Raw genomic sequence first — 25,050 nt, 5'->3', positions numbered from 1 at the left:
TTTAGGTACTTTCTCAAACCTCTGTTTAAATAAACTAGGGCATCACAAATGTAGAGTGGTGCTATTCCACTTACAATTGCTAAATAGCCATGAAATATTTCTGAGAGTAAGCGCCTTCCTCAGAGCGGCTGTGAAATGTAGAAAGTCAACAGAAGGGTACCTTGGGATAGGACCAATTTATTTGTTGTCTGCTAAACCCTGGTAGTGGTGTTAATCTGTAGTATTTGTTAAGGATATTTTATCAGTGCGTTTATGAATATGCTGGTTTTATTAGCTAATTCTTACAAATGCATTATCCCAATATTTAATATGTGTGTTTATCCAGAGCAGCTGCTGCCCCTTTTTATACATTGTTGTGGTGATTAATGCTACTATTATGTTTAATCCTGAATTTTAGATGAGCTGATCTAGCTACAAGTTTTATTATGGAATTGTTTGTCTTAAATTGTTTTGTGTTCTATTTTATTGTCATAATTTGGCAGCATAAAGATTTTATGATGATAAACTCTCAAATAAAAAATACAGACATTTACATCTTAATTTGAAGAGTGAAGCTATTCATAATTTGGTTGTATTAATAAAAAAAAGTGATATGCTAGAGATAGCATATCACTTTATTTTTTTGGCTCCCAATACATGGTCTCTTCTTGTCAGTGCATACCTATACCTCAACTAAAGCCACTAGTCGTCAATACTAGATTCTGTTTTCAGTGCTCCCCCGAATCAAGTTAAGGGTATCAACTTAGGCCCATATTTATACTTTTTTTTGCGCCGCATTTGCGTCTTTTTTTTTTAATGCAAAAGCGGCGCAAACCTACAAAATATAATTGTATTTTCTAAGTTTGTGCCGCTTTTGCTTAAAAAATGACACCAATGTGGCGCTAAAAAGTATAAATATGGGCCTTAATTGTTTGCTTCTAATTTCAAATTCTTTCCACTTGCAGAGTTTTTAAAAGAAAATTTCAATTTTTCTTTTTCATATATTTACACACTATATTAGACTGCTAATATTAAATTTTCTATTCAGTCGCTAAATCCTTGAGTAAGTTTTGCCAACACCCAGACTTCCGTTGCCATGTTAAGAATCACTGCTCTATAGTGCTTATCCTGAGCTCGAAAGGACATGCCTATCTTCATAAGAGCAGGGCACTGTTCATACCATAAGAATTTGAGATCATTGTGGCAGGGCCCTAACTCGACCGTAAGTGTCAGAGGAAGAACGGTGAGCTCGGTCATGCTTAACGGATATCTAAAGAAATGTAATAAGGGACGCCATTCTGACAACGTTATTTCTGTTCAATAAAGTGGCACCTACCCTTCCTCCCAACCAGTGGCCACGTTTTCAAAAATAAACATGGGACTCAAAAAACTCATCCCTAAGTGCTGTTCATATTCGACCTACTACCGGTTTGTTTCTCACCTCCGTAACAAACGAGCAAGATTCTTGCAGCTTCATGCTCACAATGCAGTTGTCCTGTTGGGGTGGCTTTCGTATTTTACATGGTTCTCTACTTTGAAAACTCATTTTAATATGCACATTGAATATGAACGAACGTAATTCCCACATAAAATAGCAGTTGGTTTTCTCATACATGTAATAATAATGTGTTCAATAGTTTTTATTTTTGCAACCTCGAACATGACAGTCCAGTTTTGTTCAGCGTTCAGGCTGCCATTTAACTGAAAGGCAGGCGTTGTAATGTCCTGCGTTGTATGTGACATGCATTTAGCCAGTCTTAACCAGAATAATGAATGCAAACATAATTTCTGGTGAAATAATATAGCAAATACCGTGCATTACATTTCAGGCTTTATCCTTTCATTTTATTTTCCGGGTTAGTCCTTATGACTAAATACTTGTGTTTGTTTTCATTTATCTTTGAAGTGTTCCCTTATGGCTATTCCCTGAATATATTCCCATATACAAAAATGTTTTTTTAATTGTCCCTGGTCTGCAAAGGGAATCTCCCTAAGCATTCCTGTCTGATGGGGCCTGGGGTGGTATTCTGTAAAAAAAAGTCACATTTTACTTTAAGAACCTAGGTGTTAAAAATAAGCAGATGATCATGGGTAGATGGCAAGAGCCAAAACTTGAGTCAATAAAGTCTGAAGTCAATTTCATGTTTTCGAGCTGAATCATAATCGTCAAATCTGCCATAGTCATTTTTTCTCGGGTTAGTATAGGTCCGTCATTGGATGGGCTACTCAAATTTGGTGCTGATATAGTGGAGTCTTTCTACTGATACATATTGATTTGGAGCCTGCAAAGTAACTTCCTGATTAGGAAGTTTGAGTTCCTGGGTTTTGTTCCGGTTTCCAGTCTGGCTACTGTGCTCTGAACCAACTGGTGGGTGGACATATTGCTCTTTTGGCATACCAATGTAGTAGTTAAGACAGAAAAGTTTGACATTTCTTACAGATAATACATTTATTGCATTCTTTGTGGGAGCATAAGTGATGATATAACTGAACAGGCAAAGGTAATGATGGATTGTGCAAAGTACAGATCATATTTGTACTTTTGAGTCATGCTAACAGCCATAAAGAACCCTGGGCTGCTGCTCGTGAAGCTGGGTGTGAACGCTTGCTTTCTTGCTTTTGATGAAGACGACAGTGAATAACAGTGTGAAGAGGGAGTTACTAAAATCCTTTCTAAGTTTACTTGGAATATAAATTCAAAGTCTAGTTTGACTTTGAGCCTGAAAAGAGCACATTTTTTTGTTTTGTTTGTTTAGTATCTGTTAGGAATGATTTTATGACCAAGTGTGATCGGTCCAGGAGTAGTGTTAAGTATGGAAATTTATTGAGCATATCAGATCTTGACATCACTCGCCAAAAAGGTACAGGTAAAAGTTCAGTCCAGTGTGATCATGTAAAGTGTAAAATGATTCATATGTAAGAGGGGAATTAGAGACGAAGTAGCCTGCAAAGTCCCTACATTTTAGGAAATCTGCCTTGTAGGTGAGACACATTTGTCCTGCTCGTGTCAAATGTGCCCGTTCACGGACGAGTCTTGCCGCACGCACGTTATCAGTATCTTAGTTCTGCACGATCGATATGGTGTTCTTGAATCCTGAGGTTAAATCTAATAGTTCGCAAAACGTAGCCGGGATCTGAGCTATATTTTTGTAAATTGCATCAACACTAAGAAGAACTTTGGGCTGCCAATCCGTTTTTTCCCCAAGATTTTCTCTGCACTTTAAGTTCTCTCTTTCTCCAGTAAAGTGTCTAGAATGCCATACCTTCTGTGTTGTGCACTTTCTACTTACTGAGTATTTATTTTAATTTATTTGGTACTGTAAATTGTACTTTATTCTCGTGAATTACCATGAACATATTTTGGTCAATAATTTGTTAAATCATTTTGAGTTTCATTTTCCCACGTTTGACAAATGTATTCTCATCTGTGACATCTGTTTTCGTCTGAGTATGGATCATTTCCTGCTTTCAGGTGTACGCTTTATAGAGATCAAAAGTCATTTTAGGCTATTTTCTCTCAAGAAACCTCGTGTAATATTTTAAGTCACCTAGAACGTTCCTCAATTCACAAGTCAGATTTCTTTTTTTCGTATACCTTATTTTAAAACCAAATTATAAATGTTTCTTTCCAGCATATTAAGAGTTTTAAAATGGGCCCTTCTCTCACACCAGCTTCCCTTTTCCGTGGCCCTTTTAATGAAGGGCAGTATGTTGTTGCTTTGTGAGCTACAACTATCATTGTGCGTTCTGACCGGCTCGGGTATGAACACTACCAAAGCGCCCTCCCCCCCGAACCTCCCTTTCTCTTTTTATTTTTTGACTTGTCCTCGAGTATCGCCTAATCCATTTCGAAAACAGCCTGTGTTATATCACCCATCAGCCCATTAAATCTACTCTCCCCCCTAAAAAAGGTGACCACGTTCATTGGTAATGGGGCATGTTAAGACTTCCTGATTTTAAGACACCAGAAAGATATAAATATTCTATTTCTTCTTAAAGCACTTAGTATTTTTTTAAAAAAAAGATTTTGGGGAATTACACTGCGAAACCTGCCTCTGACGCAAAGTCATTCATCCCTATACCTATGAGTTCTCTATTTGCAAAATCACACTAATCCTTATAGCACCCAAAGATGCTTTGACGTGAGTCAAGAAAAATAATGTTTTCTTGGTCACTAGTTTAAAAAAAGAACTTGCATCTGGAGTTGTAATGTGTGGTTCAAGCTGTGTAGATTATGCAGGGTGGCTGCAGTAACTACTCAGGGCAGGATGTGGCACTAGGGGTGAGAATGTTTAGTTGCAGTTGAACAGTTTAGAAATGGGTTAAGGCAGTGGTTCCCAACCTTTTGACTTCTGTGGACCCCCACTTTATCATTACTGGAACCCAGCGACCCCCACTGAATCATTATTGGAACCCGGGGACACCCCCCCAGGCCCCCCCCCGCCCCCGAGTCATTACTGAAAGCTGGGAACCTAATCTGTTCATATTTCATTTTATGAGAGGTCGCAAACCCCCTCAGGAGGTTTTGCGATCCCCATGGGTTCCAGGACCATAGGTTGGAAACCACTAGGTTAAGGAATTGTCAATCGAATTATAAGTGATACATCTTTAATATGTGTTATAATAGTTTTATCTGTTAGATGTGTGCTAACATGGGAGTAGAGGAGATGGCAGAAGTGAAGCAAGGCTTCTTTGGCATAGATTTTTAAAACCTAGTTGGTAGTTGGTTGCAGCACTCAAAAACGAGCATTAGCACAGCAAGAAGCTAATGCATGCAAATTACATTTGTGCATGCCTTTATCACAATATATAACCTTATTTAAGCTAAGCCTATTTACTTTGTCAATGTTTTTTAAGCGTCTCGATTATGCACACTTCTGCATAAGTGTGGGTGTGTTTAAACACATATTTACATGTTATGTATGTGTAGCTCACCCGTTTTCCTGGCTAAGGCATTAAAAATGTGTGCTACAAAAAATCAGTAATTGCTTTCCGTTTACAATGTGTGTATGCATGTATTAGCTAAAGGACTCAATGTATGACGATTCAGTGTACTTATCAGATGTAAAATAGTCCCTCCTGAATTGCAGTGTAAGCATCACATGGGAGGCAGTATGATACATCAAACAGTCGATATCAGGAGGTATTAAAAATTCCCCTCTGGCTGCCACCAAAGCCTTTTCTGTTCCACTTTTAAAGAAGTGGTAACAAGAGGTCTTGCAGACAAGCCTGCTCAAACAATATCTTTGGGGGGGGAGGGGGCATACGCGCCCATGCAGGGAGTTGGAAAAGTACCTCCCCTACAGGATTCCCTCAATTTGTGACACATTTTCTGGTACACTCCAATACTGTGATCAAACCCAAATAGATACAGCCTGAGTCTGTTGTGATGGTGCAGATGTCAGCGGGGTACTTCACTTATAATAATGTCCTAGAGGAGGCAAAAAAAGGTTCGCATCTCCTGCCACCTGAATTCTGTAGTCATAAACTTGGGAGGGAATAAAACAGAACAAGTTAATCTCTGTCATTCCTCTAGGCCCACAATTCTTGCTACGCTCAGTAGACAATTTTCAGTGCCACATGTACAAGGATAAGCATGGGAAAGGCTACTGCTATGGACTTAGTTTCCCTAAAGACTGATTGTAAGGCTGGAAGAACTGGAATTGAAAAATGACTTGTTCTGATGGATACAACTACCTGTGGATTCCTCACCTAATGAATACTCCCATGGCACCAGCATTCGATGGAAATCTTCTTACTAGTCTCTGCACGTCGACGAGGACGTCACTCTAGCCCACGCGACGCCGCCTGACGTTATACAGGCAATAAGAGGTCCTCGCCGACGTGCCGATGACAGTTCCCTTTTTTCCGTGCATTCGAAACGGTTATCTTCGAGGGAGCTACTGTTACCTTCGTGGTTACAGTGTATTGTCTGCTGCGTAGTCTTCTCTGCGGTAATAATGTCTCAGAGGAAGTCGGGTTTCAAGCCCTGTCGAGAGTGTGGGGGCAAGATGTCAGTTACAGATCCTCACTCCGACTGTCTATGGTGCTTGAGCTCCGACCACGACGTCTCGACTTGCGATTCATGTCAACACATGAATCCGAAGGCCCTCAAAGAGCGTGAGGCCAAGTTATTCATGGCAAAGTCAAAGAAGAAGGAGAAACATCATAAGAAGTCTTCTTCGCCAAGGTCTCACCGGCGTCATCGAGACTCCCGGCGCCGTAGAGACTCACGACGTCATTCCAGCAAGGAGTCTCGTTCGAGGTCACCTTCGGCTCGGCGTCGGAAGACTTGGGAGGTCAGCCCCACGGTCACGCCGCATCCATCGACGCCGTTGCCCTCTCCGGCGTCACCGACTTCGCCTGGTCAGGCGTCGGTGATTGAGGTGGTGCAGCCTCTTGGATTTTCTCCGGCGTCGCAGACGTCGAGGCCGGCGTCGGGGTCGCCCTCGATCCAGGCACCCCAGTATCCGGCTTTTCCCACTCCTGGAGCCGATAGTACCGCGTTTCTTAATGCGATGTATACCATCTTTCAGCAGATGGCTCCAGGAGCTGCTCCGGCTGGTCCTTCGGGGCCCTTGGCCTTTTCGTTGGGTGATCCTGCGCCTCTTCGGCCGGCACCCTTTATGCCCTTTCTCCCTTTTGGGAATGTGGGCTCGGCGCCGGTGCCAGCGTCGGTGGCCGCTCCGGTGGCTTCGGATGTTTCGGCCCCGGAGGTTGCCCTTCCGTCGAAGTCAGGATTTTGCCCTGTGACTCTGGTTGGTCCATCGGCTCCAAGACCTCGTCCTCCGGCTCCTACCTCGGCGCCGAAGCTGCCTGTGGCGCCGGACGCGGCGTCAGATGCTTCTGGAGATCGGCGCCGTTCTTCGACGTCGGCGGAGGCCATGTCGACTCCGCGTATCGAGGAGAGACTTCATTCGAGGAGGCGTGCTCTCCGTCTTTTAGAAGAGCAGGAGTACCAGCGAGTCTTAGAGGAGGGAGAGATTGAGGACTCTGGAGACGGACTACATGGTCTGGATTCAGCCAGTGGGCTGGACACTTCCCCTGAGTGGGACCTTTCATCTCCAGGGGAATATACGGAGGAGGCTGCTTCCTTTCATGCTGTGGTGAGGAAGGCAGCGAGCTTTTTGGACCTGCCTTTGCCGGTGGCAGAGGCGAAGCAGAATTTGCTGACAGAGGTATTGCATCCGGCCTCTGCTGCAGCTGAGCCTCTCTTGCCATTTAATGAGGCTTTGCTGGATCCGGTGTTGGAGGTGTGGAAGAAGCCGGTGTCTTCCTCGGCCGTTCATAGGGCTGTGGCCAGGAGGTATCGAGCTGCACCATCTGACCCTGGCTTTCTCTCTAGACACCCTACGCCGGAGAGCTTGGTGGTGCAAGCCTCCTGTTCCTCAAAATCAGCGCCTGGTTCCTTCCCGACGGTGCCTGGAGACAGAGACTCCAAGAGACTGGATGCGCAGTCCAAGAAAATATTTTCGTCATGCAGTTTGGCGTTGAAGGCCACCAACGCAACGTGCATTCTGGGGAGGTACATCCATGCTCTGATGGATGATATTTCGTCTTCATTTACGGAGCTCCCCCAGGGTCTCTTGGATGTGGTCTCGGACGCCCAGGCTGCCGCGACCCAGATTATCCAGTCTGGGCTGGACACGACCGACTCGGTGGCCAGGGCAATGGGCACGGCTGTGGTGGCAAGAAGACAGGCCTGGCTCCGAAACTCAGGGTTTTCTGCGGATGTGCAGTCGACCCTGCTGGACCTCCCGTTTGATGGGGACAGACTGTTTGGAGCCAAGGCAGATTCGGCCTTGGAACGATTTAAGGAGAGCAGAGCCACAGCCAAATCGTTAGGACTGCAAGCTCCTTCTTCCTCTGCCTCTTCTAGATTTTTCAGGAGGTTTCGGGGATTTGGGCGTGGCTCTTCTTCCTCTTCCTTTCTGGGGAGGTTCCAGCAACCCGCCTCTTCCCTCCCCTATAGGTCATTTAGAGGGAGGGGGAGGGGTGGGGCCCGTACCAGAGGAGCCTCTCAACAGCACTCTGCCTCTTCCTCGTCCTCTGGAGGGGTGCAGCAGGGGAAGCAGCCTTAGGCTTCCACCGTTTCCCACTCACTCCTCTCCTGTAGGGGGAAGATTACAGCATTTTCTCCACAAGTGGAAGTCTATCACAACGGACACTTGGGTTCTCGGCATTGTGGGGAAAGGCTACGCCCTTCCTTTTCGGGAGTTCCCGCCCCTCATCCCGCCCCGCCCATCTTATTGTTCAGAAGAACACCTCCTGTTGCTAGAACAGGAGGTTCAAGTCCTCCTTTCAAAGGGCGCGGTAGAGTTGGTCCCAGAGCAGGAAAAGGGTCGAGGTTGTTACTCAAGATACTTCCTGATTCCCAAAAAGGATGGTCAGTTGAGACCAATCCTGGATCTGAGGATCTTGAATTGGTTCCTCAAACAGGAAAAGTTCAAGATGCTGACCCTAGCACAGGTGCTTTTGGCGTTGAACAAGGAAGATTGGATGGTGTCTGTCGACTTGCAGGATGCTTACTTTCATATCCCGATACTCAAGTCGCACAGGAAGTATCTCCGGTTTGTGGTAGGGTCGCAGCACTATCAGTTTGCGGTCCTCCCGTTTGGTCTTACTTCAGCACCTCGAGTCTTCACAAAGGTGATGTCAGTGGTTGCGGCGGAGCTCAGAAGGAAGGGGATAGCAGTATTCCCTTACTTGGACGACTGGTTGATCAAAGCCAAGTCCCCGAAGCTTGTGTCGCATCATCTGCAGTCAACAACCCAGTTGTTGTTCGACCTGGGCTTTTCGGTGAACATGCCCAAATCTCACCTGGAGCCCTCTCAGCGCCTCCTGTTCATAGGGGCAGTACTGGATACAACATTGAGTCGAGCCTTTCCTCCGCCTCAGCGGATTCAAGATATTCAGGAATTGGTTCCAATGTTTCGAAATGGAGCGGTAGTTCCAGTCCTCAAGGTCCTTCGTCTGCTCGGTCTGTTCGCCTCCTGCATTCTGTTGGTCACGCATGCTCGCTGGCACATGAGGGCTCTTCAGTGGTGCCTCCGAAGGCAGTGGTCTCAACACAAGGGAGATTTAGAAGGTACTGTCAAGATCTCCAGAGATGCTGCTGTGGAATTGAAGTGGTGGATTGCGGGCAACAATCTTTCACTGGGAAAGCCGTTCGCGCAGTCGCCACCAGTGGCCACGGTCATAACGGATGCTTCCACCCTAGGATGGGGAGCTCATCTGGGGGATCTGGAGATCAAAGGGCTTTGGTCTCCAGAGGAACAGGTGTTTCATATCAATCTGTTGGAGTTACGGGCTGTACGTCTGGCTCTCAAGGCCTTCCTCCCATCCCTTCGTGGTCAGTCGGTACAGGTCCTGACGGACAATACTACCACGATGTGGTACATAAACAAACAGGGAGGAGTAGGGTCGTACCTTCTCTGCAGAGAAGCTCTTCGGCTATGGTCCTGGGCAAAGGACCATCAGATTTGCTTGGTGGCAAATCATCTGGCCGGGGTCTTGAATGTATGTGCGGACAGTCTCAGTCGCCAATTCTCGGCAGACCACGAGTGGCGTCTCCATCCAGATCAGGTCTGTCTAATCTTCCAGATATGGGGGTTTCCTCGGATAGATCTGTTTGCCACTCTAGAGAACGCGCATTGCCCGTTATTCTGCAGCCTCCAGTATCCGATGCAGGGAGCGTTGGGGGACGCGTTTCAGATAACCTGGTGCGACCAGTTGCTTTACGCGTTTCCCCCCATACCCTTGATTCCTCGAGTGTTGAGGAAAATTCGCCAAGACCGGGCCCAAGTCATCTTAATAGCTCCGGATTGGCCAAGGAGGGTATGGTACTCCGACCTTCTCCAACTCTCACTGTGCCCTCCGTTCCGTCTCCCTCTCAGGGCAGACCTCCTCTCGCAGTCGCAGGGGCAGGTTTTACACCCCAACCTCCAGAGTCTGCACCTACATGCTTGGAGATTGAACGGGGCAACCTGAGTTCCTTCTCTCTCCCGCCTGATGTAGTGGATGTTATATTAGCGGCCAGGCGACACTCCACTAAATCTATCTACGCTAATAGGTGGTCTAAATTTGTTATGTGGTGTGGAGAGAGACAGATTGATCCCTTACATGCTCATCTGTCATATGTTTTGTCTTTTGCACTGTCTCTAGTGCAGAAAGGTTGTGCAGTGGCTACCATTAAGGGTTATTTGTCGGCCTTGTCAGCCTTCATTTGTCTTCCAGACCAACCATCGTTATTTAAATCCCCTATTGTTCTCAGATTCTTGAAAGGTCTTCTGAATCAATATCCTCCAAAACCATTCGTTATGCCTCAATGGGATTTGTCCTTGGTCCTGACTTTCCTTATGGGGTCCCCTTTTGAGCCTATGCATTCTTGCCCCTTAAGGTATTTGGTTATTAAAACAGTATTCCTGGTAGCTATAACATCTGCAAGGAGAGTGAGTGAGTTGCAGGCCTTATCGCTTAAACCCCCTTATATAACGTTTTATGGGGATAAGGTGGTGTTGAGGACCAAGGCTGCTTTCCTTCCGAAGGTTGTTTCACCCTTCCATTTGGCTCAGACAATCACTTTGTCCACGTTTTATCCTCCGCCTCATCCTTCAAAGGAGGAAGAAAGACTACATCGCCTGGACCCAAAAAGGGCGTTGAGCTTCTATATTGACAGAATGAAGGATATCAGGCTGGAGGATCAGCTGTTTGTCGGATACGTGGGCAAGAGGAGAGGAAAGGCAGTCCACAAGAGAACACTCTCCAGGTGGGTTGTTCTTTGCATTAAAATCTGTTACTCTTTGGCAAAGAAGGATCCGCCTGAGGGCATTAGAGCTCACTCCACCAGAGCTAAGTCGGCCTCTTCGGCCTTGGCCAGGGGTGTTCCTGTGGTCGACATCTGCAAGGCCGCAACTTGGTCGTCCCTTCACACTTTTGTGAAACATTACTGTTTGGACTCTGAGGTCAGAAGGGACGGTCATTTTGCACGGTCAGTGCTGCAGGATTTCTTGGTTTGACCATTTAGGCACCCACCGCCGGGCGTGGCACTGCTTTGGGACTCTATTCATTAGGTGAGGAATCCACAGGTAGTTGTATCCATCAGAAGAACGAGTTACTTACCTTCGGTAACGATTTTTCTGGTGGATACATTAGCTACCTGTGGATTCCTCACGGTCCCACCCGCCTCCCCGTTGCCTTTTTGGTCTCTCCAAGCAATCCTTGAGTGTGCTCCTTTTGGTCTTCAAAGTTGCAATACATTTTGCATATATGATATTTGTATATATGTGTATATTTATATATAAATCTATATATATTGTGTATATACATGATTCGTATGTATAAATATATTTATTTGTTTAAAAAAAAAAAAAGGTTATATTAAATCTACAGCTATTTTATTGCAATGTTGTGTGATTTACAATATTAAGAGATGTTGCTTTTCTCTTTCATTACATTGGGTTATTATTATTCTCATGCACGTAAAAAATGTTGGTACTGTCATCGGCACGTCGGCGAGTACCTCTTATTGCCTGTATGACGTCAGGCGGCGTCGCGTGGGCTAGAGTGACGTCCTCGTCGACGTACAGAGACTAGTAAGAAGATTTCCATCGAATGCTGGCGCCATGGGAGTATTCATTAGGTGAGGAATCCACAGGTAGCTAATGTATCCACCAGAAAAATCGTTACCGAAGGTAAGTAACTCGTTCATTTGGCACTTGACCTCAGCCTTGTTACCTGTACCCAAAATCTGACCTTAGGTCTTGAGTTTGTAGAATGCCCTTCTGCTTGAGCAGAAACCCAAGGATGGTTTGTAGGCAGGAGTTTGTTTGGTTTTCGAGAAGCATGCAATGGGCGTGAGCTAAAACTCTTACTCTAGGGGGCAAAGCTAGAAAATAAAACTCATCAAGTGCATTCATTTAGAGATAAGCTAGTTGTTGCATTCTAAGTAAGCACATCAATTGGGAATATATTGATCCTTGTTTTTTTAGAGAATGCTAGTTTTTGAATGGTTGGCTCTATGAAACTATGGTGAATTCTTGACTTCGGATATGGAAACAGTAGCAAGGGGACTAATTGTTTACAATATAAACAGCCTTCCTTGGTGACCAACTTTCATTAGCTTTATAAATTCTATAGTATAGATACTAAAGATAAAATTGGCCTCCGATATTACATTGCCATTCTTACGTTTTCCCCAAGACGGAGCTCTGTTTTCGGAGTGCTGTTGAGTTTTTTTGGGAATGCAGCAAACTTTTTTTGGCATTTTTAATTTATAAAATACGTTTTGATATTCACAAAATCCTGCTCAACTTTTTACCCAGTGTATTATGTGCATCATTCGTAAGACTGATCTACATCTTTTATGAACAATACATTTTGCATCCACAGATTATTTTTATGTTCGTGATGGTTGCCTAAATACCTTTATATCCCTGTGCCTATATCTTAATTTACTACTACGTTTTTCCTCGGAGCCAAAGAGTGGTGAACATTTTTCGACAGTTAATCTTTCTCCTGCTATAATGTCATCTTTGGTTGTGGTTTGGAAGCACAGTAGCACTTGGGTTAGTGCTTGCTGCACTCTCTATAGAGTTTCTGAAATGGTGGTTTTATGGCGAGTAATAAAATGTCCTGTCAAAATAGATTTGCAAGAAGTATTCCAGTGCGATTTTTCAGTGGGGTATTCGATTTATTGAAAAAATGTCTTTTGTATGATGCAAACTGTAAAGTACAAGCAATACTTGTAATGGTCCAGAAGGGCAAATGGAATAGCTGATATGCAAGTCTTGAAAAAAATGAAAAATCGGTTATGGACAAAGATAATGTTAGAAATGGGGTCTCTGCTTGGCAGCCAGTTTGCACTCTGTCCAAGCAGGGACCCTCACTTTAGTCAGGGTAAGGGAGATATAGGCCTAGGATAATCCCCTGCTTACCCCCTTGGTTGCTTGGTACGAACAGTCAGGCTTATCTTAGAGGCAATGTGTAAAGTATTTGTACAATCACACACAGTAACACAGTGAAAACCGAGCAAAAGGACTCAACACCAGGTTAGAAAAATATCCAATATTTATCTGACTAAAACAAGACCAAAACGACGACAATCCGACATACACAAAGCTATGAATTTTCAAAGATTAAACTTCAATATAGCGTTTAGAAACACAAATGCTTCAATTTGGTGATATTGTGACGGAGTCGTTCCTAACAATCCGACGCCAATGGTGCCAGTCGTGGAGTCGCACGGACCCCTTCTCTTGTGAGATTGAGGAAACAAGCCTGTGCACGGAGCTGGGGATTGAGGCGTCTCTGGATCCGGTCCGGTGCGGCGTCTGTTCCGGGGCTGCAGAGATGAGGAGTGGAGGCATCTGTGCGAGTTGTTAGGTCCTTGCATTTCTGGCGGAGTCGGGCGTCACTGTTGTTGGTGACACAGCACTTTGGGACTCACGGAGTCATGGACTTCAGTGAGGCTACGTCGGGTCTGCGGGGTCGTCGCACTCCAGCGAGGACCGTGGCTTCAGTTGCAGTCATTGTTACAGGATCCGGCAGCGGCATCACTCCGGAGTCGTCCGAAGTCGGTGCACTGGTTCTTCTTGGTTTTTCACCAGCTTCTCCTTTCAGGGGCTCAGGGACTGGCTTGGGCACCACGTGGCAGGGTAGGAGTCTCAGCAGAGAGTCCAGGTGCTGGCAAAGCAAGTCTTTGATGGCCCTGAGACTTCAAAACAGGGGGTAAGCTCAGTCCAAGCCCTTGGAGAAACTTCACAAGCAGGATACACAGAAAAGTCCAGTCTTTGTCCTTTGTAAGGCAGACACAGCAACTGCAGGCCAGTCCAGCAAAGCACACACAGCAAAGGGGGCAGTACTCCTCCTCCAGCTCTTCAGCTCTTCTCCTTGGCAGAGATTCCTCTTAGTTCCAGAAGTATTCTAAAAATCTGTTTTTTGGGTCTACTACTTATACTCCTTTCTGCCTTTGAAGTAGGCAAACTTCAAAGGAAAGTCTCTGTTAACAAGATCCTGCTTTGCCCATGCCTGGCCCCAGGCACACTCCAGGGGGCTGGAGACTGCATTGTTTGATGGCAGGCACAGCCTATTCAGGTGGAAGTGTCAGCTCCTCCCTCCCCACTCTACCCCCAGGAGACTCATCAGGATATGCAGGCTACACCCGTGTTCCCTTTGTGTCACTGTTTAGAAGTAAATCACACCAGCCCAACTGTCAGTCTGACCCAGACGTGGAATACCCTAGCAGGCAGAGGCACAGTATGGTTTAAGCAAAAAAATGCCCACTTTCTAAAAGTGGCGTTTTCAAAGTGACAATTTAAAAACCAACTTTACCCAAAGGTGTATTTTTAAATTGTGAGTTTGAAAACCCCAAACGCCATATCCCTGTCTGCCCCCAAAGGGGAGCAACACTTAAAAGGTATTTAAAGGCAGCCCCCTTGTTAACCTATGAGAGAGGTAGGCCTTGCAACAGTGAAAAACGAATTTGGCAGTATTCCACTGTTGGGACATGTAAAAAACATGAGTACATGTCCTACCTTTAACATACACTGCACCCTGCCCATTGGACTAACTAGGGCGTACCTTAGGGATACTTTACATGTTTGGGTCTGGCAAGTGGGTACACTTGCTGGGTCGAATTGGCAATGCACGACTACACACACAGGCACTGCAGTGGCAGGCCTGAGCCATGTTTACATGGCTAACCATGTGGGTGGCACAATCAGTGCTGCAGGTCCACTAGTAGCATTTGATTTACAGGCCCCAGGCACCTGTATTGCACTTTACTAGGTACTTACTAGTAAATCAAATATGCCAATCACAGAAAAGTCAATTACACATACAAGTTACACATGGAGCACTTGCACATTAGCACTGGTCAGCAGTGGTAAATTGCCCAGAGTACCGAAACCAGGCAAAACAAAGTCTGGCACACAGTCAAAACATAGGAAGCAGAGACAAAAAAGATAGGGGAGAGTACGCCAAGGATGCCAGGTCTAACAGATAAGTTAGAAAATGCAACAGCATTTTTTTGGAAGATGTTCAGCTTGGCCACACGTGCCAGACCTGTGTCTGATATTCAGGATATACACATTGAATAGTTTTTCCATGCAGTACCTGTGCATGCAGTACCTGTATTGACTACCTTGCCTACAAACATATGAAAAGACAGCTGTTATTCTGACACTAAGATATTGGTTCATGAGAAACGACCTGCGTCTAGTATTGTATACATGGAATAGTAGATGAGTCAGTTTAATGCAAGACTGCTTTTATTGAGAAAAGAAAATGATTATTCCGTTTGTGTTAACAAATAACTTGTGTAAGTTTAAGTTTCTAAGCAACAGAGCAATGCATCATGCTGAATAGCTACTGCTTTAATACATTTGTAATTGGTGTAGCTCTCCCAAACCTCTGTGGATCTGCTTGCTGGGTTTCCTTCAACCCCATTGCATTCCTTTTTGAGTCTGTGCAGATAGCCTGAAAGATCTAGGCATACAGATTCTGTAATTGGGAATTATGTTGTTACTCTCAGAAATGAAATTTCAAGTGTAGAGAGACTCAATTAATTAACCTATTCCCTTGCTAGTAATTTAATGCAGAGAACTATCTTCGGACCTTCTAAGAGCTATTATGCTATATTTGCTCCTATTTTTATAGCACTCAGCTGCCGCTGGTGTGTTCTCATAGTGAAGTTTGATTGCTGTCTGAACTGCAGATGTGTGGTTCAAATGTGCATGGGTGGTGTTTATCCTATGTGGTATAGTGTGTGTGGTACGTTTGGGTCATCTGTCTTCTCTGATCATGTTATGATGGTGACTTGACATCAGTGTTCGAAGTGGGTGGGATTGGAGGGGCACGACGACGTGCCTGTACTTTTCAATTTTATGAACAACCGTTCTACTTTTTTAGGTCGAGCTTAGAAGCACGCATGCGCTGCTTTTCCAACATGTTTGTATGTATCTGGGCTTTTAACTACACCTACCTCATGCCCATCACTACCACTTGGTTGTGGGCTTGCCCTTCAAAAATCCTTTGACATTGATAAAGAGTTTACATTTGTCCCTCCTTGGGGCGGTTTAGTTACCGCCTTGGGTATCGACCCTGTTACATGTCTAACTTTTTTCTGCACTTTAGCCGATAAGTTTGACTGAGAGTGAACTTCTTTTTCCTTTTGTTTCTTTCGTTCTCGCTGATGCTCATGGCGGCCGTGGCGCTGTGAATTGGCTCGCTTGTGTGAAACTGTTTTACTTTTGATTTTCAAGTTACGTGGCAAGAAAAGTCCGGTTAGGAGTTTATAACGCTAGTAGCTTCAACTCGAGCAAATACGAGACCGATTGCATTGCAAATGCTTGTTTTTAAAATGCAACCACCCCAGGACGGTAAATTCCAATAGTGCAAATGCTTCAGCTGAAGTTTCACTCAAGGAGTCTCCTGTGCTGGGAGACTAAGGGAGAGGCAGGCAGTTTAACACTGAACAGGCCTTCTTGCCAGGGTTACTGATTGCCTGAAAGAAATGCAAATGCGCACAACTGCTTAATCTGCAAAAATAAATGGAGCTTGGAAGCCGATAATGGTTTAATCGAACACATGAAACTTTATGACACAGAATTTTTTTATTTTTTTCGACTGGTCGTGCAAGGGAGTTTCCAGCTGAGCGGTGAGGTGTGTGATTTTGAGGGTAGTTACATAAAATAAATCATTAGGTACAGTCTGGTTGTTAGTAAAATCTATATTTTGAAAGCACTATTTTAGCTGAAACCTTTTGGCACATTTGGTAGCAGTTTGTATTATACTGTGTGTAATGCAAATTTAACAAAATGACTTACATCATGGGTACTCACAAACATGTTCCCAGGGGCCAAAATGTTTGGCCTGTGATGTGACCGAGAGCCGCACTGATAACTGCAGGGCTGGGGCCTGAACTTTTGGGTGGTCATAAGGTGGATGTAGAGGAAGCGAAGCATATATATCTAGCTACTGGAGTGAACATTATGAAACAAGAAAAGCTGGGATTAATCCTGGCATCCCCACTTAAGCAAATTGTGTGATTGTAGGCAATTGCTTTACTTCATTTTCCCTCCTTTTTCTTTATTATCACATATAAGAGGTCCTTGAAATACATGACTTCAGGATATGTGCACTGTACAAAACCTTCTCCTTTGTTTGATTAAATAGACTATAATGTTGTCCTGCAATAAGAGCAACCCAGGCTGCCCAAAGAGTCCACATAACAACTGACTTGACTCTTAGTTCACTGTTAAGATTATCAAGGGGGAGGGAGGTAGGATAAATGTTTCTAAATTCATGTTTGAAAACTATAATTTAAAAAAATACTTCTCCATGCGGTGTATAATCTGATTTACTAAGGTGAAACTGTTCAAGTTAATGAAATACTCATTTGGAATACTGAGACTATCATATTTTAACACTTTTTCTGCAAGATGGCTTTAAAAATGAAGGTGTCCCTAAAGTCAAGTGGTGCAGGACACCCTTTACTTCCTTTCTTTAACCTTTAAATAAAGTCTTGCCCATTTATTTAACGTATTTTTGAAATTAGTGCTGCTGTGGGCCAGGGGGCCCGCATGTAAAGGACAGGAGGGCCGCATGCACCCACTGGGCTGTACTTTCAGTATCACTGACTTGCATGGTCTCAGTGCTTTCTGTAGCAGGCCGGGCCCTGGTAGCACTAACAGTAAACAAGCCACTATTCTCTACTGCTCCAACCAAGATTTTATTCTGTGGCTTTCTGATTACACTCCGACCTCTGCAGTGGATTAACTAATAGAAGTTTCGTAATGTAAAATAGTGCACTTGCCACTGGTTAACATAAGTTTTTTTTAAATGTATTTTTCATTTAAGCTTTGACTTATTTTATATGTAGCTACTTGAAGGCGAAAGTCCCCAAAAAGTACAGAATATTTTGTTTCTTTAGCCTCACCTATGACCCTTCCCCCATGCTCAGTGACTCCACCCCCATCGCATGCAGCATCACCGTTCCCATACTATTTTTTTTTTTTTTTTTTTTGTAAATTCTTTATCATAATTTTCATAATGGCAACAGTACATGTGTATGTCTCAAGGGAGCAAGTTGCGTGCCCCAAAAAAACTCATGTTTACAGCAAGGATATATCTTTCCCATAGTGCCAGTTATCCCACATTACCTGAAGGATTACATAATCTAACCAAGCATCCCTAGAATTTAGGTCCGGAGTTTCTTGAGATGTAGGCATGGCTACACCAGGGGATACCGCCTCATCATTATGGTTCCAACAGTGTGAACTGCAATAGGATTTCTCCTGAGCTCATCACCATATTTTCTGTACATAATTTTAAAGCAATTAACAACTGGGTAACAAAATCTTTTAAATGTCTAACCTTGACTTTGGCTATTCTATGCACATTATATTCAGTATTTAGAACATACAAGGACCTCTTTGGTGTGTTTCTTTTATCTATATACGATTGTGATGACTCTGCTCAGCATGTTGCATTGTCATATCAATGCATGGGGTCTTTTTCTATTACCTTAGGTGATCTGGTCTGCTGCTATGGGTATCCGCCCCGTGCCCTCCCCAATAAATAGATTCTGCAGTATCAGCCTGCAGCTTGGTACATGTCACAAATTCATCCCTGCCTTCGTCTCATCCGCTCCCTCTCTCTGGGTTTGATGGGTTATCTTGGGTCCTCTCCTGGGCTGTGATGTCTGTTTTTGTGTGTTGTGTGGACCCATGAAGGTCTCATTCACTTAGGTCAGCATGTCACTCCATATTTCTATGTCCAGTTCCACATGTTCGTCATGTCTAACCATTCCCAGCCACCTCCCTTCGGCTATTCCCCATTCCCTAAAGTCTGTCCTCCATCTCTGTAATGTAGGGCAGTGTTGTCCAACCTTTTTATCGCCGCGGACCGTTAAATGTTTGATCATTTTTCCGTGGCCCACTTGTCCGAATGTGTGACAAGCGGGCCACAGAAAAATTATCAAACATTTACCGCCTGCCACAGTGGGGTGGCCCGGTGCCGATTGATCCACGGACCGGCACCGGTCCGCAGCCCGGGGGTTGGTGAACACTGATGTAGGGGGTCTAGTTTGGGCCCAGTGTATTGTGATACAGCGTTTAGCCAGGACCAACCCAAACTGCGCAAATCAATACTGCATTTTCTTCCCTTTTTTTGGGAGAGAACAGTACATTTAATAAGCAGTGCTTGGGCGATAGTTCAGTCTGAATTGTTGATATTTCTTTCAGGTTATCTATAACATTCGTCCAGAACCCACGCAATTTAGGGCAATCCCAAGTCATGTGTATGAAGTGTGCTGGCTTGTATTCACATCAACGGCACCCGGGCTTATGTGCAGAATACATTTTATGAAGTCTCTGGGGAGTGAGGTATGTGCAATGAAGGTAATGCAACTAAGTTAGCTTAAATCTAGCGTTACTCGCTATTTCCCCAACCTGTGCAAATGCCTTTTGCCGTTCCAATTCACTGACCATTTTGTGAGGTCCATTGCCATTCGGGCCTGTCTGAAACTAGGCAGCCACTGTATGGGGAGTAAACTTGCATATGGAGCACATTTTAGTACAGCTACAACCGTTCTTTCCCATATCTTTGCCCCATACTATTTTAATGCACTTCGACCTCTGCTTGACATTGTAGCAAGGCATGCACTTGTTGTCTCCCTTTATTGGGGTTGTTTATTCAGTGTGGCTGTAAAACGAAACATTACTGAGTTGTTATTTGCGAAATGGAGGCATCTTAGTCCGGAGCTGGGTCTTAGGGTGACATTAGTTTACAGACCATTTCTTTAGTTCTAGCGGATGAGGTCATGGGAAGCCTCCCGACTGAGGGTTAGTTTGAGTAAGTAAAGAGAGATGGTGCAGCATCGATGCACCACAGACAGAATATGCCTAGAGTTTGAAAAGGTGTAAAATTGGAAAGTGATTTAGAGTGGCTCTAGATTTAACGAGACAATCCAGTGAAACAACCTGTCTTTGCATACATGACTTTGAGAACCAAGGGGGAATGACGTACTGTATCAAAGATTGTAAACCCGTCTCGCAACTAAAGCAGGACAACCAAAAAATTCCATTCTCTTATCCTATGTGGCAGTGAGCTATGGGCTTGAAAGCTTATTTTGAAAAATAGGGTATTCACATCCCTGTTTCTCTCACCCCATTCCAGGGAGGGCGGGCTGAGATTAGGGGGTAATGTTTAGGCGTAGATTGATAAATTCATACATAACTATTTGTAAATTTCAACTAGAGTTAGTGGTTCGTTGATAGCCGTGGTTTATACAGATGGCCTCTTTAGTTCACTGCGTGGGGAATAGGTCTGGCTGTCATAACTTGCACTGTAAATAGTCTCTGCTACAAAGACCAGACAAGAGTTCATGGTACTAGTATTGACTGAAGCGAAGGAAACGATAAACCGAACAAGTTCTTCTGTCCACATACAGAATAGCCGGGGAAGTTGAATTGGTAAGGAGGCAGATTGCGGTATAATTTCCCAACTGTAAGTAGATTTTTAACATTATCATGACTATATTTCAGGAGGTGCATCTTGCAGTTAAATTACACATGGCTAATGCTGTGTGGCAGGGTAGCATCCTTTTTCAGAAGGTTTGTAGAAAAATGCACATACAACAATGTGTTTTTTAAATTGCCTTACTAAAAACGTGTATTTTGGGAAGAAGTGTTAAATGTGGCTCTCAAATGATCCAGGACTGAAGATAGCAACAGTAAATTGTCCTCCCCAAGATTTCTTTTTTTTCTGGGTAAGGTTGAGCGTAGAGAGGGGCTGCCAGGGCTACTTAAAATACTCCAGATTGTGTATTGTATTTCTCTGTTTCTAATTATTTAATATAAAGCTATTTAGAATAAGTATTTTCATGGTGTTATCCATACATGGTAATAAATTGGATAATTGAAATACTTGTTTGTAAAAATCGTTTCTATAAACCCTGAATAGTTTTATATCACAGGATGTTTCAGTAAACAAAATAATTTTTATATGGTCCCATGGTCATGGTGTAAGGTAGTTTTATAATTGGGAACACTGTGCAAGACAGATTTCGTTTCAGTGTCCTTTGGAATGGTGTTTAGCAGTTTCAAAGAGCTCGATATAGTTCTTGGCTGTACCTTGTGGATACAAGCAGTTTCTTTCAAAGACCTACTGGAAGTACTTTTAAGGTCGAAGCCTACCACAACATACAGCTGTCTGGTTTGCTAATAAGATCTTAGGGACATTTTGGAAAGCTTCCCTGAGAATGCATTCCGCTCATTGCTTACCATTGGCGTTGTGGTTACTCAAATCTACTTGCATTCTATTTGCTGGCTTTGTTTGTTTTAGGCTGCCCAGCTTGAGTTCGTCCCAGCCCATACCCAAACCCAATTTACTATATTCTTCCATCAATACTGAATTTCTGTAAACAGACCTTTTAAATATATTTCTTATATTGTTGCATTTTCTGTGTGTTCAAAGACGGAGTTCAAATGTTAAACTTTGTCTTCCAGGGAACTTGGTGTTTCATTTTCTTTCTCTGACTTCAAAGTGAGTGGATTTATGTGACAATCATGCTGGCTACCCTGTGTGTGCTGTACATTTATTTTTCTAGCACAAAATGTAAATGGACTATGCAGATATTTCAGAATATGAACGCATAAATGAAAAATATTTTTGAGAATTCTGAAATGTGCCAAAAACATGTATTTCAATACGATCAAAACAAATCAGTACACTAGGTGATGACATTTCCAGACGTTATCGTTTGCATGCTGTATACTTTTATCGGTAAAACTGTATGTCTGTGGAAATGTAATGATCATTTCAGTTGGAAGATGTGTTGTCTGTAGTGGCAGTGCGCTACCACACTATGCATACTCTGCTTTACCCCACTCGCCACTGCACTCTACTCTTCACCACTCCATAATACTCCTCTCTGCACCACTGCACTCCACTCTGTACCACTCCACGACACTCTGCTGTATGCCTCTGCACTCCACCTCACTCTATTCCGCTCTGCGCTATTCCACTATACGCCACTGCAGTCTACCCTGTGCCACTCCACTGCACTCAATAGCACTGCACTCTACACCATTTCACTCAAAACCAATACACTGCATTTTACATCAGTCTACTCAAAACTGATACACTTTCTGTGCCAATCTACTTTGCACCACTGCACTATATGCCACTATACAATTGCTCTGTCACTTTACTCTGTACCATTCTACACCACTGCAGTCTACACAAATGCACTCTGCGACACTCAACTGTACTCTAATGTACACTGCTACACTCTTCTCTACATCACTGCACTCCACGTCTTTCTACTCTGTAACAGAGGTCTACGCCACTTTACTCAGCAACACTCTACTGCACTGTACGCCGCTAATCTATTGGGATTCACTGCATCTTTGTACATTGCACTCTATGCCTTTCTACTCTGCACCACTCTACTCTATGCCAGTACAATCTACCCCACTCTACTATACACCACTGCACTCTACCTCTGCACCACAATAGTCTAATGCACTCTATGCCACTGCACTCTACTCTGCACCACTCAACTCTACGCCACTCTACTGCACTGTACACCAATGCACTCTACGCCACACGACTCTGCATCACTCTGCTCTACACCACTCTACACCCTCCATGACACTCCACAATACTCTACATCACTCCACTTCACTCCATGCTACTCAACTCTATACCACCCCACTCTACTCCACTTTATGACCCAGCACTCCACTTTCCTTTACCCCTTTAACTTTTAACCATGATGAACAGCAGCCATGCTGGTGTACAACATGACTAAACCATATAGGGAGAGCCAGTAACTCTTGCATAGGTGAGGCCTATCGGCTTTGCCAATTCTTGTTAGAAACCGATGTTTCATGTTCCTTGAACGTTTTACTATACCCAGATTGTTTTATTGTCTCATTAGAAGAAATGCATCTAAATATTTAGTTGCTGCAAACTTCTGTTATCACACACAATATCACCCATCCACCCCACCTAAAAAAAAAAGAATGTTCCAGATTTTAATCCTATGCATGTGAATGTGGCCTTAGGCTGGCCCATGCACTTGAAGGTCTGAAGGCCTGAAACTACACTGGAGGTTGGAGCATAAAGTTACAAAAGTGTGCAAAGCCTAGGAAGCTTGTATATAAGCATAACTTGGGCTATCCTGATGCCATTTGCTGTTTGTGCTGCTTCTCTAAAAGGTCTGCAGGAAGTCAGAACTTCCATCCTTTAAGAAATCCCAGGTTTTGAAGCTCTAGATTGCTCTTTGTATACAGATTTTTCTCTTCAACCGTTTTTTTTTCTTTTACAAGCCCATATTCATAAAAATGATTGCTTTTCTTCTGGTGGCTGTGTAATAATACTAAATCTGTGCCTAGTGATCAGTCTCTGCATTTCATAAGTTGTTTTAATTATTTTAGGTATCCTAACACCATGTACTACCTGTACTCTTTATCTCTGTCAATTAGCTGATAGTTGGTGGGTTCTATACTTCTCTCGGGTACTCCATGTTCTAATGGCCACCTCGTCTAAGTGTATTAAATGTTTGTTTTTTATCCTCATTGATACCACGACCTAAAGCTGTATCTTATGTTCTCCTCAGTTTTTCTCAGGGTCCCTGTTGTTTTACATGTGACCCACCTTTGGTTGTAGTTCTCAAGTGGAAAACTTCAACACATTCATATTCCTAAAAACTGTAAATGTTGTCGGCTACAAAATAGTTTCTAACTGATACAGGTCAGTGAAAAGGTGTGTGTAGATTGCTCTGGAAGATGCCTGTTATGCTGCACCCCAGGCACATGGATTAGAGTCATGATAGATGATAAATATAATGGACCAACTGAGTAGTACACGTATCTTTTCCTGCACTAATATTGTGGAATATTTTGTTTTTATCATTTCAACATGAAATTAACACTGCCTCCTAAAGTTAAGGAAAGCGGTATAGGTTGCCACGACTCCTAGCAGGAAAGAGGTTTATGCTTGAACGTGATGGGGTGGAAATGTGTGTTCCAACCAAAGGCCCAGTGTATAAAATGTCATAGATTGTGGTGACGATGTTCATAAAGCAAGTTCAAAGACCACAGACCAATATGTGACAGAAATGGGGGTTTAGGAGGTTGTATACTCCTGTAGTTCTAAGCCCCAATTGATTATGTTCCCTCACACAAAGCGTGCGAAAGGGCAGGTTACTAATGTGTTCGGGTTAATCTTGTGAACTTGAGCTGTGCTTCTTTACGTTTGTCTTGGTGCGATAGGGCAGGCTCGGGTTTCACTTTAGTGCCTCAGTGAACATTATCAGCTGCTGCTGTGACATGTGAAGTGGCTCTGGAAAAGTGCCGCAGAGTGTAATCTTCAGTTAATGCGTTTCCTTGACAGTCGGGTAACTTCATCAAACGTTGACCGAGCGTGTTCCAGAGGGACGGGGTTGGTTACTGAACCGAAAGAAGGGAAAGTGATGCCTACTTCATACGCATCCGTGTGTTCGTCTGTGTGAAAAGATCAGTCCTGCGTTTCCACCTCTGCTGTTGATACTCAATGGCAAAACATTATTTCAAATCGTTTAAATATATGTTAACGCACAGTTGGCTGTTAAGCATTTTGCATTACAGTATGGTGAAGTTGGATGCCGAGTCTGGACATATAGAGAAAAACCCTTTAAAGATTTCTAGTCTGGTTTGTTAAAGCTCTTGTCTTGGGCTACTTGAAATCCCTCGAACCCTGGAAAAGCCTTCCCACCTCTAATATAATACCTATTTCTGTCACATATTGGGCTGTGGTCTTTGAATTGTGACTTGCTGCTTGAATCATTTCTGCCCGTTTCCAGAGGTCTTTGTGAATAGTCTCTCCAATTTCCAGACCATGCCCTGGAATGTAAACGCTGCCTTCTCTTGTTTAGCATCCACCTTGTGTCTCCTGAAGTTAGAAGGTCACAATTGAAAAGTGCAAACACTTTTCAGGTACATTGAAGCAAGAGACCGCTTTCTGTCTGGACAAGCAAATTATCATGGGGACCTACGTAATCAGTGGGCACATCACTAATGCGAG

The 25,050-nt window shown here is 43.7% G+C and overlaps 1 protein-coding gene across 1 annotated transcript in view; it reads left to right on the top strand.

The window, feature by feature from the left end:
• Positions 1-25,050, top strand: part of POR (cytochrome p450 oxidoreductase) — a 374,224-nt gene that overhangs the window by 7,892 nt on the left and 341,282 nt on the right. The window lies entirely within an intron of this gene.

The sequence above is a fragment of the Pleurodeles waltl genome, chromosome 3_2 (genome assembly GCF_031143425.1).
Source record: "Pleurodeles waltl isolate 20211129_DDA chromosome 3_2, aPleWal1.hap1.20221129, whole genome shotgun sequence".
NCBI classification, from domain to species: domain Eukaryota; kingdom Metazoa; phylum Chordata; class Amphibia; order Caudata; family Salamandridae; genus Pleurodeles; species Pleurodeles waltl.
The sequence above is the reverse complement of the archived record's forward strand: the minus strand, read 5'-3'. Positions and strand labels throughout refer to the sequence as shown.